General features: G+C 42.0%; 1 protein-coding gene across 5 annotated transcripts in view; it reads left to right on the top strand.

Moving 5' to 3' along the window:
* LOC142079164 (endonuclease domain-containing 1 protein-like) overlaps window positions 1–20,386 on the top strand; it is a 176,940-nt gene that overhangs the window by 112,466 nt on the left and 44,088 nt on the right. The window contains exons 6-9 of one of the 5 annotated variants that reach the window (XR_012672536.1): window positions 6,906–6,993; window positions 7,590–8,914; window positions 9,269–9,491; window positions 9,987–14,673. The exons of 3 other annotated variants lie outside the window; for them this stretch is intronic. The gene's annotated coding sequence lies outside the window, so the exon portion shown is untranslated. One more of the 5 variants, XR_012672563.1, reaches the window with a different exon arrangement.

The raw sequence follows: 20,386 nt of genomic DNA on the forward strand, positions 1-20,386 counted from the left end.
CTGGAGAAATCTGCGAGGTCAATGAGCTTGGTACGTTTAATGCATCTCCTCACCACTTTGCCAAGTGCGTTGGGAACCGTGGTCTGGAGCTCCCAGTTTATCTCATTCCTTTGCTTTCTGCTGCTCATTAAAAGGCAGAATTCAGATCTCAGTGATGTGAGATGTTAGGGCTGTCTGAAATGGTTTTCATTCTGTGGCTTCCCAGATTTTGTTTAGGCAAAAGGAGCGGAAGTTTTCCTGAAGTGAGCCACATTTTTCAGTAAAAACACTGAACGCTGAACTCGGATCACCTTACACCGACTTTATTCAGTCCTTCCTTTGCTATCTGTAACGTGGGGATTACAAGTGCATCTTAAAGGATTGTTCTGAAAACTATGGTAGGTAGTTAGCATTTCTGCAATCTTATGAAAATATATGTTAAATGCAAATATTCTCAAACCTTTAATCTCCCAGGGTTGAGTTTGATATCTTGTTCTGTTTTGTTGCTTTTTCTCCTTCTGTTTTTAAAAATGTGGGACTGTTCTCATCTTCGCTGTGCACATGCTCCATATCTGAGTTACTGTACAAGATACTCTGCGTGCTGGCGGCGGATACAAAAAGACGTTCATAGGATTTAGTTTCTGAAATCGTGGTTATCATGTTGGGTAGGAAGGTACGTCTGTATCGGCACTGAGTACAAGCTTCTTCATCTTGAAAAGATACGCAGGAGACCTGAGTCTTTTCTCTCATTCACACAAACTACTGTAGAAGTTGTGGCCTTGTAAAGTACTCCTTGAATCGTCGGACTATATGTTGTATGGTTTGATTCCCGGATTTCAAAATGAGGTAAAGAACCTGCTACCTACCAACATCAAAGGCACTCCAGAAACACAGCTACCCGCTTCTGTTTAGAAGAGGTGCAGAGTGATTTCTTAACGAGTGTTTCCCTGCGGAGGACCATTTTTCAAGCGCAGGAGGAACAGCAACCGTGGCTGCTGCAGCAGCAGATGCAAAGCCCTGCCGTGGGAGAGCAGGGTTTGTTCTTGTCTTTCACATCTTTACGGCTTCCCGCACTGCACCACCCTGCTTTTCGGCCGTGGGCACACGGAGCGTTTGGCATGAAGACAAGAGACGTACCGAGGACTGCCAGGCAGCAGCAAATGTAGCGCGGCTCCTTCTCTCGTGCCAGACCAGCTTTTGATGGCGGGCTTCGGAGGCATACGTTTCAGATGGGCACAACTAGCTCTTGATTTAAAAAATAAAACAACTTGAAACTACCCCGGGGCAAAAATAAATGACTGCAAGAATACCAGAGGATTGAGCAACATGCTAAGGACATGTTGTTTCCTTTAAGGATTCTGACTATAAATGACGTCACTTAGATAGTTTGGATGTTTGTGAGCACTACAGGGCTTGGAAAGGGAAAGCAAATCGGAAAAACACTGGGAAGCTGAACAATTTGTTTTGTTTTATGACTCCCTGGTAGTTTAATGAGGGAGCTATTACTCATGCACTGTCACTGCACATCTAGAAAATTCCTCTGGGTTTAAAAACTGGCAGGAAAAAGTAGTTTCCTAAAAACCACTGAATTAATGAGATAAAGCCCATTGCTCAGGAGTCCCTAACGGGGTCAGAGGCAGAGTCGTGCAGGACTCACGGTGTGTTGAAAATCTTCTCTGCAGGGTGTTTCAAAGAGCAGATAGCGCTGGCGGGGATTCAGAGAAGTGATGCAGAAGTCATGCTCAGCAGCTCTCTTTTAGGATGCGGTACTACGGATTTGGGGAGAAAAAAGATTGGTTTGATGGGGGCATTGTAGCCAATCCTTCCCCTCCATTCCCTTCCATCCAAAAGTGGCTGGAACTGAGGTACTGGACCTCTCCTAAAGAGATGAGATTTAAAGAAAGGTTTTCTTACTCATGGGCAATGGTACAAGGCAATACATTAGTAATATTGACACTTGAAGTGAGGGAGATATACTTAAGGAGAAGAAAAAGAAGTACTTGTTGTGTGGGCTTAATTATACAGCTTTTTAAATGAATTTTCACAGTTTCATAATCTGTATTCCCATGTCTGTCAGACTTCTGACTTCCTGCTTTGTGTCTGCATTATTTTATACGTCTGTACAGTGCAATTTGCACATTTACTTCAGTTATTTTAGGTATCTTAACCTATCCTGTCACATCCATACAGGATACAGATTATCCTCATGTTAACTGGAAACCTAATATAATTTTTATGGCCCTTGAAAGCTGGATGAGTGCTGTTTCAGTTTGTTGTTTTAGAGAGTACAGTAAGGACTGCTCCAGTCTGGAAATGCAAGTGAACATATTCCTCACCAACCCCAGACACAATTACTCCCTCCTAGCGTAAGTTACTGTAATTTCTTCTGCAAAAAATGCAGATAAAGGCAGGGACCGTTAGGAGGGAAATCTGTAAGGAGTTTGTAAAGTGTGATGTAATGATTAGTGATAGAATTAACAGTTCTGCTACAGTTTGTCTTAAATTATAGTACCTCAAACGTAATCATAGTCATTCCTTGTTTTATTTCAGTGCTATACTGTAGTCTGAATCAATTTTGTTTTCTCTGTGCATTACCCATGTAAGCACTTCCAAAGTTCTTTTAAATCATTCTTCTTTTTCCCAGAATATTACCAATTTTCTATGGAAATACAGAAGTAGCACAGCAAAGGTTGTGTATTTTAAGCCTCAGATCAGAGAGATGCTTATCTGTGTCCCCTTGCACATGCAACATACACTCCTTTTTGAAATACCCAGTATTGAGCTGGTTTTTTAAAGCTTTTTTTTTTAAAGCACATAGATGCCCAGTTTATGTCTCCATGCTGGATTTTTGCCCTTGGGTGTGGAACTCACTGCCGGGGCCAGAATTAGGAAATACTTCCTACATCTGCTATGAAAAAGTGTTGGATCACAGAGTAGAGCTCAGTTTTCAGCAGGGTGGGAACGGGACAGAATGAGACTGAAATGGCTGGGGGAATGCTTCTGGTATTACAAAGATGACAGGGGTGTGCACGTGATGTAATTCTCATTATTTTAGCATCAAAATAACCAGGATAGTGGGAGGCACTTCAGAGGGACCTTGTTTGTGATGCATTAGACCGGGATTTGGGCATCAATCATTCTGAGGGCACGCATATGTGGCAGCGAGCATGGGGATGCTCAGGTTATCTCTGAAAGAGCCTGTTCGGGTACCAGGAGCAGCACAGCCATTGCAGAGAGGTGTTCAGCCTTGCATGTTGGATCTGTACTGCTTCAGTTTTCCAGGATAGCATGAATCTGAAGGCTCAGAAGACATAAAAAGGGGCTCTCCTGCTTTCTGGGTGGGTGCTTCAGTGTCCAGACTCCAGTGAAGGTAGTGAGCACCAGTGCTCCTGTGTAGCCTTGTTCTGGAAAGAGCTCTGGGGTTGGCATGGATTTTGGTGGGTTTTGGGCTCTTTCAGGGGACTTACATGGTGTTCAGGCCACTTTTTGTAAAATGGATCGCAGCAGAGTCTAGGTGAGAAGCAGGTTCCCTCAGCAGGTAATATCAGGCTCTCATATGGCATGTGCTGATGCCCAGGCAGCTATTGAGTAGAGAGTTTTACCACTCCAGACTCCAGGCACCTAAATTCTGCCAAAATATAGGCCGAACAAAGACAGACCATGTGGCTGATGCCTGCAGCCTCCCACTCTCGTGGCAAGGGGCACTCGACGGGCACCCGTCTGCAGAGACAGCAGTGTCTTGCTGCTCAGTGCTGCGTCACCCACTGAGCAGGAAGACTGGGCTCCCCAAAGCTCCCGTCGTGTGTGTGTTGCGCTGATACAGGAAAAAATTTTTTGGCTTGTTATTAATAGAAACCTAACTTAATTTTCCTGTTAATGATGGTTTAATAGTAGTCTATTAACGTTATCATGGTTCAGCTGATCTCCCTTCTCGGCCAAGTGTGTGTCCTTTGCTTTTTTTCTCTCCGTGCCGAAAGGAAGCTGCTAAAAGAGTCAGCGTTGCTGAGAGGCAGATCGTGCCTAACAGGGTGCTGCTCCCATCTTCGCACTGGTGCCTGTGCAATTCTGCACGTGCTGCCTGACACCACCATCCCACACCCTTCAGAGCTCTTCTGGCTCCTGCCTTACCCTTGGACTTTGGTGTGCGGATGTATGTACATACTGCATTCAAATGACTATCTTTACATTTAAAGACTCTCCTCTTCTTTTTTTCTTAAACCTCATTTTGTCGGGACCTTTGCAGCTGGCATTACATGGCACATACTTACTTACCCAGTCATCACTTTGACCGTTTTATCCTTCTAACCGTCACAGTTGCTACAGTAGACAATTGTGGGGATAACCTTGAGTGAATTTCCTTGGCCAGTATTAAAACCACAAAGAAATCCAAAGTAGTTCCGTGAAAAATGAATCTCTTATTTGCAAGGGACTGAAAGGGAATGAAAACCCAGTCCAACTGCAGGGAAGTGGCTGTGGGGGCACCATCGTGGGCTGGCAGCTGCCGCGTTCCTGCACCCATCGTCTCAGAGCTGTTTTAACCGTGAAACAGTTAATGCGGAATGGTCAGCATTCTGCTGAGCAGGGAAGGGGCCTTGCTGGCAGGTGCTTACTGCTATTCACGTTGTGCGTTATCTCAGTAAGTTTTGTATCTGTCTTTGTTACAATTTTGATTTCTGCCTTCAAGTTCCCCTTTTCTCCTTGTGTCTAATAAATTAAATCAAATTTGCAAAATACTACAAAGTGATATTAGGATGTGCCTGTTAACAGAGTAGAATAAATTAATTACGTGCCGTGAACTAACTGAACTCATTTACTAATTGATGAATTAATTTAATCATGACAGTTACAAATAGGAGAACTTGAATGCCAGCAGAATAAAGAGCTAACTCTCTTCTTCACTAAGTCATTAGGCTTTCTTTGGTTTTAGTTTTGATTAGTCTAGTAATGGCCACATTTTTAGAAGTAGGAAGTTACACCAGTCATTTGCAATTTGGGGTTGTCCTTTCTGATTCCGTCCTACACCACTTCCAGGCTGACGTCTGCCTCTTGAATTCATTTGAAACTTTGAAGTTTCTAGTTGCTTTTTCTTACCCAAATATTAGCGCTAGTTCTTCATCCTTACCTTTTTTCACTGGTCAGACATTCAACACCATCAGTCATGTTGTCCAGCTCCATCCTGACTGGATGTCTACAATTCTGGGGTTTTTTGTGATCTTTCTTAATCATATTCTTAATGTACACAATGACATTCTCTCTGTGCACATTCTGCATCTTCTCCTTTCCAGATTTCCTCTGCAAACATATATTTGATGACTGTCTCTGTGCAGTCAAGTTACAGATCTGCACCTCTGTGCATCATTTTCTTTCTCTCCCGAGATGTTTGCCTGATTTGCGCCCATGTGAATTGATAGCAGTTGGCTGCAGCTCAGTACAGTTTCAACAGAAAGGAGCTTTCTCCCATGCCAACCCTTTGTAAATGCCACAAAAATACCTTTTTCTTCAAGCCTCTTTGTACCTTCCGATGATCCCTAGAGTAGATAGGCCATCAGGCTGTTAATTTGCCTTTGTATCAGGTTTTATTGTCTCATTATTCCTTATGGTTCCTCTTTTTTTATGTGTCTTCACTCTTCCTTGCCTCAAGCAGTAAACTAGAAACCAAACTCCTTTTATTCTGTTCATATGAAGCTCCAAGATCGGTGTGTCTTGGTCCATGACAGGGACTCTGCCCTGCTACAGTACTTTACAGTGCCTCCCTTGGAAATCGCTGGGAAGGTAAATACCTACATAGCTTCAAAATCTACATGAACTGAGTGTCTCGAGTCCCAAAGAAAGTCACACTAGAAACAGAACTTAAGCCTTCCGTGTTTTGATGCTCAAACTATGAGATGCTGACCTCGTTTATAGCTTCAAAAGATGGAGCCAAATACGGGGAGGAGACTAATAAGATCACAAGTAAGTTGCAGCAAAATGGATATATGTATGTTATGTTTTTCTGATAGATAGGGACGTATTTTTCTAATGCAACTGAAGTTGTTCAGTAGCTGTAGTAGAGTAAAGCAAAAACTGCTCCGCAAAACATAATTCTTTCAAAATACAACAGCCACTTTTCCCCATCTCTTGCTTGTCTGTGTTTAATATGTGGAGCATTATGTTGTGGTCCTCTAATTAGTTCTGTAATTTTTGTGGCGTATGCCAGCATCAGTATTTATTCTTGAAGCACAATGTCTGTTTTTATCCTGATGATGTATTTTATCCTGTAACAGTAGTCAAATACATGAACTGAGTAGTAAAAGGGATTCAGGAGTAAGGATTAGTAAATACTCAAAGCTGTGCATGGTCGGGCAGATGTAATCAATTCCAGCGCTGCCAGATGCTCGCTGGTTGATCCAGATGACAAAGAAGCATCCTTGTTCAGCACGCAGTGAAGATCCTCTCATCCCTTGGCTCTTCCAGTCTCTAGCACAACTTACAGGCCATCGATCAGTCCCTAAAATCTTTAGGTAAATCTGTTGTCCCTTTTTCTTCAAAGCCAGAAGAAACAAGCTCTTGAATTAGGTGGCATAGCCTGGCCTAACCAAAAAGATGCAGAAATGGAGGGGAATGTGTAACGGCGGGGTGGTTGTGTTGCTTTGGCGGTCGAGGAGGTGGGCAGTTCCTGGAGGGTCTGCGTGGCTCGTGGCTCTGGGACGCTAGCCCTGGCAGCAGCCCAGGGAGCTGCTGCGCTGGCCTCCCCTGCAGCGGTGGCAAGTGTCGACCGGCTGTGTTTCTGGAACGCTCTTTCATTCTGTAATAAAACAAGGGAATCCAAAATGGAATGAAAATGGTAAAAAAGTACCGTAGCCGTGTGACCTTTTTCTGCTTTTATAAGGGGAAGCTAAAGGGGAAAAGCAAACACGCATTTAAATAAACCATTTTATAAATTCCAGGTGCTGATCTCATGAGAGCGCCTTGCATATGCCAAAGGAGGAACATGTTTGAGGGAAAACCTATTTATAAATATGTACAAACTGAAAGGTAACTAATTTCTGTTTCCAGTAAATTGATAGAATATGTTCTCTGCATTGGTTGTGTTTCCTGCTGTGAAGTATGTAGCGTAAATGTATCGGGCATATATTGTGTTTGTCGCTGTGCAGCACCAGTCTGTGGGAAGCGGATATCTTCAAAAATTCGATTTTCTGTTTCTTTGCTTCTTCAGTATAACAAAGAAGGGTTCAAAGGTGGTTTGCTTTGCTCTGAAAATATTTCTGGCTTGGGTTTTGGTTTTTTTTGCAGTGTCATACATGATGGGAGGAGTAAAGAATATTTGTCTTCAGCTAAAAGATCCTCTGCAGTCTGTTTGTCAGGCGTGGGAATTCAGTTGGGGTTAAAAACAATCACACTTGGAGTGGTCTGATTGAATTTCCTATCCCTCTTAATTGCTATCTTTTTTTCTGTGTGATGATTTTAATTTTACTTCCTCTTCAGTAATCGTGGAGTCTGTTAGAATTTGGGTTTGTATTATACCAGAAAAAAATACAGAACAATAAAAGTTTTCATGTGTGTTTATTGTTATTTTTAAAAGATACGTAAAAGCAGTTCTTTCCAGGATTTCACCTTTCATCCTTTAACAGACAAACTAGCATCGTCATTTATGTAGCAATGTAAATGAATCCAGTGCTGAAGATAAGCGAGGGGCATAAAAGTTACGAGCGCCTGGTTCTAAGAGCTCACTTTGTAAAGACGTAAGTGGATGCGATACAATGCACGGCACAAGAATATAAACAGTAGGTGTAGTTTTTGAGTGCTTCATGACAGGGGCATTTCTGTTCAGCACTGGGATTAGCGCTTCTATTGAAACTTATATAACAGCTACATTGCCAGGGTGGCTTCTAAAAATGATACTTATTGCTCTTCAGATTCCAAAAGCTTTAAGTCAGAAGAAATGTTTTAAGCTGCAGAAATCTCGCCCCCCCCCCCGATCATTGGTTTTCTCCCAAATCCCAATGAGATACTTCTGCATATGTAAGATGGCAGCGGGAATGAAAAAACTGTTTTTATAATGTAAAGATACGGACAAGCAGCAGTTTTGTTGTGGGTGGCTCCTTCGTTAACATACCTTCGTTAACATACCTTTGAAAACAACAGGGAATTACGTTGTTCATTATGGCCGTCCTGTCCGATTTCTGAAGTATAACATCTGCTGCTTTTCTCCAGCAAATCATGATGCCCTTGGGGAGAAAAAAACCCCTATATTCCTGCCTCTGTTGCCCCGAAGATTGCTGTTTGACAGAAGAGCAGTCAGCTGCTATGGTGATAGGCACAGGATGGGAACATGGACAGAAATAGAGTGGCGAGGCTGAAGCCAGACTATTCCTGCTTCCGTATGGTTTCAGTAGCCCTTTCGGAATTTGGTGATTACTGATTTCAAGCAGTTAGCAGGTTATTTCGCTGTTTTCTGCCTCAAATTCTCGCAAATAACGCAAAATAATACTCAGGCAAAAAGGAGCGTGAGATACTCAAATTGGTAATGTTTGTACAGGGCTGCATATAATTCCCTGCAGTGCAGCTTGTGCCCGTTGTGCTTGAATTTGGATGCACAGAAATCTCCCTCCTCCCATACGAATTGAAGTCAGTTTTTGGTAATGCATAATTCATATACTAAAGCCTTTGTCACAAAAACATCTTACTGTTTTTCCCCCAACTTGATAAGCCTGCTTCGGTATTTTTAGGATTTCTGTTCCCTAATAATCCCCAAAATCAGCCTGAAGAAGTTTCAAAACAGAATTCAGAGTAAATCTGAGACAATTTGTACATCAAGGATATTGCTCTACGCAGGAGGTGATTCACTGGCACCTGCTATTTACCGATCCTTCCTCCACAAGGAATTATTTCCCCGTGGCATGGGGGCACACCATGGACTCAGCGTGTAGGTGGACTGGAGCTAATCTATGAGCAGGTTTGTAGACCAATTTAGATACATCTTACAAGGAGTGTCTACACACATACTTCTGTGTGAAACAGAGACGACGACTTCTTTCGATGAAGCTCCAATCAAAAATGACTCCTTCCATAGGGAACATGATACCTGTATTCTAGTGATGGGGTTAGTGGTAAACCTTGATTGCCTGCTTTGACTGTAAATACACTCACGTAAGTTCAGATTTCGAGGAGCAGTAACTTGTCTAAAAGCCTGTGTAAGAGGCTGGAGGAAGAGAAGAATGATTATGAAGTTGCATTTTAATTTATCCGTTTGAAGAACAACACAGAGGGGACTAATTCAAACAGCTTCTGGTATTTCTTTTGTTTCCAGATTCTGAGGACAAACCTGTCAATAATGAATTGCTTCAAAAATACGCGGAGAAAATTGTACATGGCGGAGGCTGTTTTTTCTGAGGCATAGCGCATCTGCATCCCTCCTTGGTATCGGCTGATACCGTAAATACCGTGCAGCATCAGCCATTGGACCTTTCCTGTTAGAAGCTTTGAGAAGCTTCTGAAATCAAAAAGATAAATGTATTGTGCATACATAACAGGTATGAAATGTTACACTAGTGGGAAATAATGGTCTTTATTTGAGGGCTGTTTGCTTGTTCAAGAGGAAAGTTCCCCAGATAGCTTACTTGATAGCTCTTCTCAGTACAGCTAACCAAAGCACAGGAAGGAAAGTGAGATACGTGAAGTACTGTCATCAATATAGGGAATTTTGACAGTAATGGTTTGTCATGTCACTAGTTTCCTCCCCCAAATGACCCAAATGCCTTTTCTGCTTACCTGTTTATGTCAAGCCAGCGCAGACCGTCTGGTCATATTAAATTCCAGCTGTGGAGGCTTTGATTGTTTCTTGCACATTGCCAATTTTAAGATAACAAAATTGTTCAGCAAGAAAAATTTAAATTGAAAAATTTAGGCAGCAGGCCAAGAGGGGAAGCTGGACCTTGTATAAAAAACTAGTAAAACTTGAGTGAGAACCTCAAACTTTGCTGTATTGATTTTTCTTGTGAAAGTTCAAGAACTGTGTTTCATTGCAGGCTGAAACTCATCTCAACTCCTCATGACCAGCTGAGCAAGGGAGATGGGATTTGATGCTATCCAAGGTGTAATTCCACAGTTCATGTCTTTTGCTAGTGCCAGCTTAATAAGTTTCTGCTTACCCCCAGCCATTCATTTCCAGCTCAGCAGCAATGCAGTGCCATCTCTTTCCTGACCGTGCGGAAAACCAGATGACTTAAAATACTGCAGTCAAGAAAAGAAGCACTTTTTTCCCCCCCCCCCCTTCGAATTAAATCATTTGAGTGAACTTGTTTATAGCATGGCCTGCAGGCAGTTGTATCGGTACAACTGAAGGTGACATGAACTGCAGCATCAGAGGCAGCAGTAAGCGCTGGAGGGTGTCCCAGCGTTAAGTGATCTTGCTGTCAACGAAAATCTGCTCTGGGACCATATCCTGGATGAAGGGGTTTTACTAGGCCACAGTAATATTTATTGAACTACTGCTTTTCATTTTGTTTTATTTTATTAAGAAAGATTAACATCATCTTGCTTGGGCAGGTTTTTTTCTTGAGGAGATAAACCATCTCTGTGAGAAGTCAGTCAGCTTTGTGGACAGCCATGAATGTCAATAAAGTCTTGGCAAACACAGTAGGTATTTATTCAGCCTTGCAAATTAAAAACATTTTTCCTGCTTGTTTAGTGAAGGGAACAAAAAAAGACAAATTACATAGCGGATGAGCTCTCTTGATAGTTGGAATTCATTAAGCTGGTGGTGAAAACGCCGGGGGATTGATGGTGCAACAAAATAAAAGATGAAGCAGCTTTTCCCCAATAGCTGTGGTTTAAGTTCACGTTGAAAATGACCAAAAAAAAAATCCCTTGAAGACATCTGTAACTGACTTCACAGTCTCAATTTCTGTCTTAGTAGGCAGTTCTTCCTCACTGTAGTTAGTATTAATTGGTTTTTCAGCTGACAATTTCTCAATGGTTCCTCGATCTTCATCATGCCATAGGGTATCTGCAGCAGCTCATAAATGAGATACATGGCCAAGCATTCAGTAGGAAGTTCGCACAATTGCTTCCCATGCTATAGCTGTTCCGTGAACAGAGGCTTTCTCCAGAGTTGTCAATCTGTCATCTTTCCTTGGCTCCACATTTTATTAAAAAAAAAAAAAGGGGATTTAAAAAGTTACAATAAGTTGAGCAGTGTGTCAGACATAACGTACTCGCAGGCTATTGTCTGCAAATTACAGGCTGACTCGGTCTTTCAGCCTGTCATAGATGGATCGTAAAGCTGTCATAAGTAAAGCTCTAACAAAATCCATTTACACAGTTCCTGTTACAGCAGAGCATGGCAAGGAAGCAATAAGCCTTATTTTTTACGAATTTCCTCTATAGGATCATTCGTCCAGTTGGAAGTCTTTTCAGGTCGCTCCCAGTAGATGATCTCTCTGATTATCCCTGGATTCATGTGATAAAGTGCCCACAGTTGTCATTTGCAGTCAAAAATGGGATCACAGTTCACATATTATTCCGAGTGCTTAACTACAGGAATTCATCACTGGAAGAGAGGGGGTTACCTGGTAGGTGTTTCAGTGCAGCTACACCACCTGAAAGCTAAACTACTAGAATTATTCAACCTCAAAACAAAGCCATCGTAAACTCTAGTTTTGCAATGGTTTAATGGCAGACAAAATTTTACTCGTGTAAGTAATCCCATTGATGTCAAATAAAGTCACGTGAATTCTGAAGTATTTAAGATCAGGGTTTAAGTCGCTGACATGTCATTCCCTTAATTTTCTCTGGAAGATTACAGAACAGTGTTAGTTTCTAACTACAGAAACAAAAATGTAATCAGAAACTTCCATCTGAAATTTTTATCTAGATCTATGAATTCTGGGTTTGCTCTTCCTATTTTCCAAGCTCTTGCTTCTCTGCTAAGTAGATACATAAATGTAAAGACATTATCTCGTCTGTTCCTCTTCTTCCTTTCCAGTTAAATGAGAAAATTGCTCTCAGCTTTTCTCATCGTTAAATCTAGGAAGGACAGAACAGTACAAGACCTGAAAATGTTTTAAAACTTGCAGGACCTAATTAGAAGGAGGCATCTTCGAGAAGTACAGTATCTCTGTATCTGCAGTTCATTTCTTTTTCCAATTTAGAAATGACAGTTTACAGCCCTAATGCAAGAGTGTTTCTCATTATCTGTGTTCTAGAAACATACAGAGTTACTACAAGTTTTGAAAGATGCTTTCTTCAAAAGTGCAAATTATATTAAGTGGAAAAATGTGCTCTTTGGGTAGTCAGATGGAGATGCTGTGGTCTGCACCCGTTCTAGAGCTAGTGGTAAAGACAGAGCCACGCAGCTGAACCTCAGCTTCAAATCCCATGTACGTCACGAATGCAACTGTACGGGAAAAGACGCTATAGCATGATTTAGCCGTGCCTTGTCCAGGAAAGATAATGGTTGTGAAGTGTCATTGCTTTCCTAGTTTCACAGATGGATCTCAGGTTTCTTGGACTTCTCATGAAGATTTTCTTGGAGAGGAGTGTATTAGCTATGCTGTTGACAGAAACCCTCGTGGGAACTGTCCACACTAATTTGAGATTTCTCTATCTTGAGCCATCTAGAAGTTACGTTTCTAGTCTAAACTAGTTGGTTTTGTTATCATTGTGGTAAATTAAGAGAGAGAGACGTCTCTGGAGGTGATGAAACCTTAGAAACAGATGTAATTAGATAGGTTATTTTATATGGTTTCCTGCTCCCTGAAGAGGAGGAGTTTGAGAATATTTGGCTGTCCTTAGGAGACCACAGATGGGTTCATCTTGGATGATGGTTGTAATCAACTACAGTCAGCTTTCACAGGACTTCCAGAGGCAGGTACAGCACACGCTGGGTGTATTAAACTGCAGGAGGGAAAAAGTAAGATGCTTCGCTGTTCTTGAGTACACTACAGCCAGGCAAAGTTTGAGGCTTTTGCATGGCTTAAGGAAACTGTTAGATCCTGCCCACACTTTAAAGCTGCTTTATTTTAATGCTTTATTTTAAAGCATTAGCGTTTCTTGCATCCGCATGGAAGATTCCCAGGCAGCTGTGCGCTCGTGGCAGAGCCCGGGGAGACGGGCGCGAGCATAGCTCAGTCCTGCTGCTCCTCGCCAAGCTGCTTCCTGACTGCTCTGCTCCACACAGACGCTTTCTGGACTGAAAAGCTGCATAATAAATCCAACGCTGATGTGGCCTGGCGTAGTTAGAGCTCTTCCAGTAACTGAAGCAACTGCCCGCTTTCAGAGGCCCAGCCTACTCCGTTTGCTTGTTTTCCTTAAAACAGTGTTGTTTTACACCCGCGTGGGGCATGCTGCCTCATTGTGCCTCCCCTCTGCCCTGCCATCGAAACACGCCGTGCCTGTTGTGCCAGTGCTGCTGCTTCGGGTAGTTTGTTCCTCGCTGAGAGGCTGTGATGTACCTATCGAGTACTTCCCAGAACGTATCACCGTGAGCATGGCTGAGCCTCGTCGTCTGTGCAGACGCTCGAGCTTGCTTGGCGTTATTCTGCAGATGCCATTCGGATATGTTTGTTCTGCCAGCTGAGATGAGAAATTGCAGACAGGTTATAAAAAAATACATCTGTTTGAAGGGAAAAAATTGTCTAGAACACACTTCAGTAGCAGACTTCCAGGAAAAAACCCTGTGTCAGACTTCTTAGAAGTAGCGCTGGGCCCAGGTGGTAAGTGCCAGATCTGAATAGTCCGTAATTAATGCAATCCTTAGCGTTGCGTTCGGGCACACACCTTTTCTCTGATGTTGGAAATACCACCTCAGCGAGAGCTAGCAGACAGGTGGGCTGGTTTCCAGACTATCCGCGTGACCTTTTGAATGAATATTCAACATTTAGGCATTAATATGTAGCTTCTATCACACGCTGGTAGTTCTGCTGCCGCTGTTAAAAATAAGATACGTTAACATCTTGCAGGAGACCTTTCACACGTCGTTTTGCTGTCACTAGAGGGAGTTTGCAGCAGCGCTTCCCTTACTGGTTTGTTTGGTGGTAGTCGTGCTGTGGGCAGACCTCAGCAGACACAACGTGTTGATAGAAGACAGTAACAAAAGTAGGATGAAGGTTCTTCGTGCCTGATTAAAGCCTTGTACCTGTTGTCCAAGCTTGACTAACAAAATTCTTCAGGGTGACACAATTGCTGTAAGCAATTCTCTTTCTGTTGGTAGCACTATAACAGAAAACAGAAATGAACATTTGGTGACTCAAATCAAGGGTAAGAATAAGAAAAAAGCATCAACTATTTAATAGGAAAAATAAAGATGAAAAACCAATATGGATAGGTATCCTTCTGTGGCATTTCCAATTTATTGTTACAGGAATACCATCCCAGCTAGAAACAAGCTCCCTCAGGAAGCTGGTTTCATATGGTGGTTTAGATTTAACTATTCATTGTCTAGCACCATTTGAAATCAGTGTTCTTGGAGGAAGAATGCCTGCCGTCATCAGTGAAACGCATCCTTGGAAACCTCCGTGGAAAAGAAAGAGAAGGTCAAGATCTTCTTTGCGTGCTTCTGCCGTTACAGTTGGCTCCACCACCAAACGAAGTCCCTCAGTAGGCTGGGACTGCAGGGTCTATGGCCAGATCACCCTTGGGAGAGCAATGCAGCGTGCGATTTCGAAGGCAGAAACTCTGCTGTAATACTGCTGGGCAACGGCGTGTTTGTAGTATTCGTAGGTGGTGAACCAGCACTTTGGAAACAGAGAAGGGCTTACAAGACATAAACAATGCAAAGAGGTGTAATACAGAATTGCAACGCAATATTGAAGACGATGACGTTAATGCACCAACTAATAAATCTAGTACAAACAACTAGTTTGTACAACATGGTAAGGAACAAGGAAAGGAACTCAATTTGCTCCACTTTCTTTTCAACTTTTGAAGCCTCTTTCAGCCTTACGTAGATACATTTTTATTAGTTCTTTACTGCTTTTGTAAATACCTTGTACATATATCATACAAAACACACAAGAGAATTTAAAGCAGATAATTTTAAATTTAAGCACTGGGACTTCTAGGCACTGTTTGCATCCCTGCTGTGTGTTTGCTTTTTCATTGCGGTGTGTTTGGCAGATCTGAATATGCTGATTTATTTTCCGTGACTTAACTTTCCAGTGTTCAGGTTGCAAGTTGATAGCCTGATATGCTAGTTGTAGTTAATGGAAATGGCCAGCACCAGCAACTATGAGAGTTGGACCACGCATGGTAAGTGTCATTGGCCAAGGCTACTGAAATTTGGAGAACTTGACATGTTTCAAGATTTGCTTTACCATATTAAAAGATGCGTGTAGCTAATGAATGATTTTGGCAGTTTTCACCCTGTAAATCATTGTCTTTTCACAGGCATTTTAACAATATTTATAACATTTTTTAGTGAATAATGCCACGGAGGTAATTAATTAACACTTACCAAGTATTTGGGGATCTTCCAATGTAAAATACCGTCCAGCACTTAACTCTTCATCCTTGCAGATCTCAGTAACCCCTTTAGAGGATGACTGATTTCTTTTGGTGTTCAGAGTCAATAATATTTTCTAGCACCATTTGAAATCGGTTATAGTGATTGGGGAATTGCTCCTTGTGAATTTTATACAAGAGGCTTCAAGAGAATCTTTAATGGTATTATCTAGGACTGAAAAAAGTAAAGTGTGTTATTTTAGTGAATGGACTTGCTGAATCCGGAAATTCTACATGCTAAAACTCTAGCGTTGTTAGGTGCTTTCATATAGCTGGAGATTCTTCCTAGGAGAAAATACAATCTCTAGTAGACAGAGTATGTAAAATACGTAACATGAGGTCTTGATTTAGGTCATGTGTGTAAAGACGATGCTCAGAGTGATTTGGAAGGCTGTACAGTACTGAGAGTGGAGATACGGGAGATCATTTTCCCAATGAGAATAATCAGTATGGACTTAAGAGAAAAGAAAAAAAAATACCCATGATCTGGCCGTGAGGTATGAGGAAATAAAAAGTCAGCAGAAGGAAGCCTTCCAATCTCCAATTACTGTACTCCGGACATGCTGAAAGCAAGATCTTGTGAAAGATTTCATTGCCAGCCTGAGAGCTTTTTGCATTCAGTGTAAGCCGCAAAAAACCTGAGTCATCTTCCCAAGGACGTTATAATATCTAAGAAGTTTTCTCTGAAAATTCAGCTCTTCAGAGAAACACAGCTGGGCAGAGATGGAGAGTCGGAGTGTGAGTTGCGTCCCCGGTTGCAGCAGGATCTCATTGTCCACGAAGATAATTTCTGAAAATCGTCCTTCAACCAGCTTGTCATACTGCATCCAGCTTTTTGGGAGCTATAACACAGACCAACCGACAGCAAGCATCCCTGTAGCAGGGGGTATTTTCCTAGATGTGCTGGTGAAAACAGCAATGTACTGCCTTTCCCCACTATGCTGTATGGGGAAACTGAAAAACAGCTACAGATGTAAACAACTGGAGCAGCTTTTGAGTATTCAGAGGCATTTCTAAGGTTTTGGCTGGTTGTTGGCAGCAAATTTATCTTTCTCTTCGCCCCTCCTCTGTCTTCTCATCGCTATATGCTCCCATTACTTTTATTTCTGTGTAACTAAGAAGGGATCAGATAATCACAAACCAAAAGAGACTTTATGTGAAAAGTATGTGGCCTCTTTCTAGTCTCTCGCTTCCATCCATTTGTGAAATCCACCCTCATGATTTGTCTTTTTTAGATTAAACTCTCAGAAGTGGGTAGTTCTGTGTTTGGTAGAAAAGACTCTAGGTTAGCCCTTAACGTAATATAAAAATGATTAAAATATTGAAAATGCAGAATGGCTAGCAGCATATTTTTTTTGCAATATGATGCAGAGAACTGACACCTGCCCAAATAGGTATGTTAGGGGGGTTGACAAGGTGTTCTTGTCGAGGTTAAAAGCTATACAGAATAAAGTATTGCACACTGGAAACGTGGCTTACAAGTAATCGGCGTGTTTTAAGTACATCCACTGCTTAAGTAACTCCCATACAGACCGTTGCTTAAATGATTTCTTGTGCGAAGTCCTTGAATGAGCAGATCGATCTATTTGGAGTTTAGCTGCTTGTACTGTGCTTGTCAAGGTAGGATCTAAATGTCTAGACTGCTTTACAGTGAAAGGAAACTTGTTAGCACAAAAACTAATCTTAAGGTAAGAATCAATTACAAAGTGATCACACAAAAACAGCTGAAGGAGATTATTAATGTGTAATTATTTCTATTGAAAGGTAAGGGGTTTTTAAGCTGTAGTAATTTTCTCTGTTTGTGCCATATAGTGAGAAAAAACAGAGCTGCCAAGCGCTTGGATCTCCTGAAAGGCTTTTCAGACGTGAGAACTGTTGCTAGTGTGCCCGTGTGCTTACAGGATTGTGTCCTGCTCCTTGTTGGATCTTTCCTGCAGCAACAGGGAAAGAAAGGGTGAAAGAAGGTGGGAAAGAAGGAAGAAAAATGCTTCATGAAAACAGAAACATTGCAATATAAAATATACGTATGTATGAGGAAGAGAGAAGCACGTGTAATGGGTTTCTTTTTTTCAATCCTATTTGCTCTCAGCTCTTGGCCTTTTTCAAAAGTGAAGCTACTAGCCGACAGTCTCCCTGTCACATAGCCAGATTCAGATGCAGAACAGTGCTTACGAAAATTGCACCAGTCTCAAAACGCTGATCAGGTACCACGGTATATAACTTAACCTATTTGTTTGCAAGTCTGCTCCATCCTTCTGCTTGATACCCTGCAGCAATTGCAAAATGTAATGTGCGAGGAGGTTGCTTCATGGTCAGCAAAGTTTCTCTAGTTGCCGGTCTTCTGAATCGATGTTAAAATGAAATAAACACTTGGACTAAGCCAAAACCAGCACTGGAAGTCAACTGCTGCTCTTCCCCCAAGCTCTCACTTCTGGACTAACATAAAAGGTGCTCGATAGTGGGCTGAGAGGGAGAGGATGATGATGTATATTAGAAAATTTTTAATACGAAAACATTTTGGAAATGTCCTGCAATGTACCCTTTTTCTATTAATAAGGCATTAAATCAATTCGTTCTACTACACCGATCCTGAATTCCAATTGTCACATTAATTTGTCTGAAACGTTTGTGATCTTGCATCATAATCTCAAAATGTCTGGCTTCTGCGTAAGGGAGTTCTGTGAAATCCATCTTACATTGGGAATCTGGGGGCAAATACCCTGATCACGTTGAACAGGAGCTTGGGGTGATGGTGGAGAACAACTTTGTTTTCACGGCAAATAAATTGAGGGTCAGAACTATAATTTGCAGCAGCTTAATCCTTACGTTGATTGAAATTTGATTGAATTGATGAAACGTGCAAGCATAAAATGCTTATAAAAGAGTGGAAGAGGAAATAAGACAAAATTGTGATATTCTACAAGATACTTCCTGATTTCTTCAAGCCAGTTGAGACTTGGTAGCCAGAAATAACCTGCTTGTGAGGGAGCTGTCATGTCCTTAGCACACATTTCCAGTGCCGTAATGGACAGCAGCGGTACAAATAGAATAAATCCGGGAAGCATGGCTTTTACTGCAGGCTGGCTGAGTTCAGCTGAGACCTTTGCTAAGTATGAAACAGCAGAGGCTTATGTTGGCAGAGCTTTGCTATGCTGTAAAACAGACTATTAAAGCTCAGAGCAATTTAAAGATGCCAGGAGAGCGAATTCTTACTTGTTTGGGTAATCCTAACAAAAATAGCATTACAATTTCTTCTCCAATGAGGACAGCGAAGCAAACTTCAGCAAAGCAACCTTGGTTAAGCTGCCTACATACACAAGAGGTTTTCACTTCACACCTGTCATTCAGGACAGCTGTACTCTTTGCAGAGAGCTGTCCTGTTTTCTGACAACAGGTTCATCAAACTGGTGGCTTCTGTTCTCCAGCAGTGCCCATCAGATGCTGCCGGTGCATCTTGCCTTGAAATGTCCATAGCTTTTGGGTTCCAGGCATAAAAGCTGGACCAGCTACATGCTCCCACCTCTGCCGTTGAGCAGGCAAGAGGATGTTCTATATGTTCATACCAGTCAGGATAGTGGTTACAGACCGTTGCTCAGAAGATACTCCCGCTCAGCTCCTTGAAATTAGAGGCAACAAATTTTTTCCCTCTTTCTCATCCTTTTCCTCTTGCTTTCCTACAACAGTCTCTGGCGAGACGTGTGGCTGCTTGCTCTGCTATGCGCATTGCTGGGTGTTTGAGCCGTGCAGCTTCTATCTGTGCTGCCTTCTCAGCATCATAGTTTGTGTCTTCTCAAGGTTTCCTCTCTGGAGAACCTGCTATGGCAGCAGGTGACTTGGCTTCAGTCCTGGGGAGTCCATAAAACCAGTTTCTCCTTGCGTCAAAGAACAGTTTTTTAATGGCCACTTGCCATGAGAAGGAGAGGTGAGTCTTGGAATCACAAGGATTTGAGTTCAGGATTTTGGTGCTAGCAGTGTTCATGTGATTGCTGCAGACGAGAGATTTTCTTGGGCTCTACTTTCCAAAGCAATTAACGTGTCAAGCCCTACACATCTCTGGCTGGATGCCAGTCTGTAAAGCCTGACACTTGCACTCCTTCGGAGCAGCACAGCCTGGGATGAAGTTGGGAAGGGGTGTCCAAGCACGGTCTGCAGGAGCCAGCTATGGTACGGTTTTCCGAGCAATGCATGGCAGTGCAGAGCATGGACATCACCAGCCAATGTAAGGCATTTCTTTTGCCTTCCTAGTTTGTTCAGATAGCATTACTTTTTGTACTACCATAACATTACTGCATGCCGGGGCGTTAACGTAAAACCCTGTAGGATTTAGTTACGATTAATGATTTTACTTGGAAGACACTCAAATGCCACTGTGCAGGATAAAACTCTAAAACAGATTGGCAGTTGTAAAAGCTGTAAGCACAGGTGAGTTAGCCAATCTTTTAATAGCTTCCGGAGGACCACAAAGTGATTTTTTCAACTAGATTTTGCCATTATTTAATCTTCAGTCTTGCTTGTCCTTATTGTGGAACAAATTGGGAGGAGAACGGCTTGATAGCCTCCTAAATAATTTTTTGTTCCTAGAAATAGTTTGGGCTGATGCGTTGCCTGCTGAAAGGTGCCAAAATCCTTACAGATCAGAACCTACTCAAAATCGCATCTGGGAAAACTTAAATTTCTCAGGAAATTCATGGAAATTACCACAGATTCCCAAGCTTTCAAATAAGCTGTCATGTAAAGACTCTCCATTACGTTTCCAGTGTGAAAACTGAAATCACAACTGAAGCGTTTATGAAGGAAAGAGAAATTACCTTCAGTGTAAGTAAATTTGCAGATTTCGCTGTGCAAATCAAAATTCCAGTCGGAGAACTTTTGCGTGAAACGATGGTCTAAAAAACTGCTTTTTAGTTGAGATTAGCCTGGAAATTTT

The sequence above is a fragment of the Calonectris borealis genome, chromosome 1 (genome assembly GCF_964195595.1).
Source record: "Calonectris borealis chromosome 1, bCalBor7.hap1.2, whole genome shotgun sequence".
NCBI classification, from domain to species: Eukaryota; Metazoa; Chordata; class Aves; order Procellariiformes; family Procellariidae; genus Calonectris; species Calonectris borealis.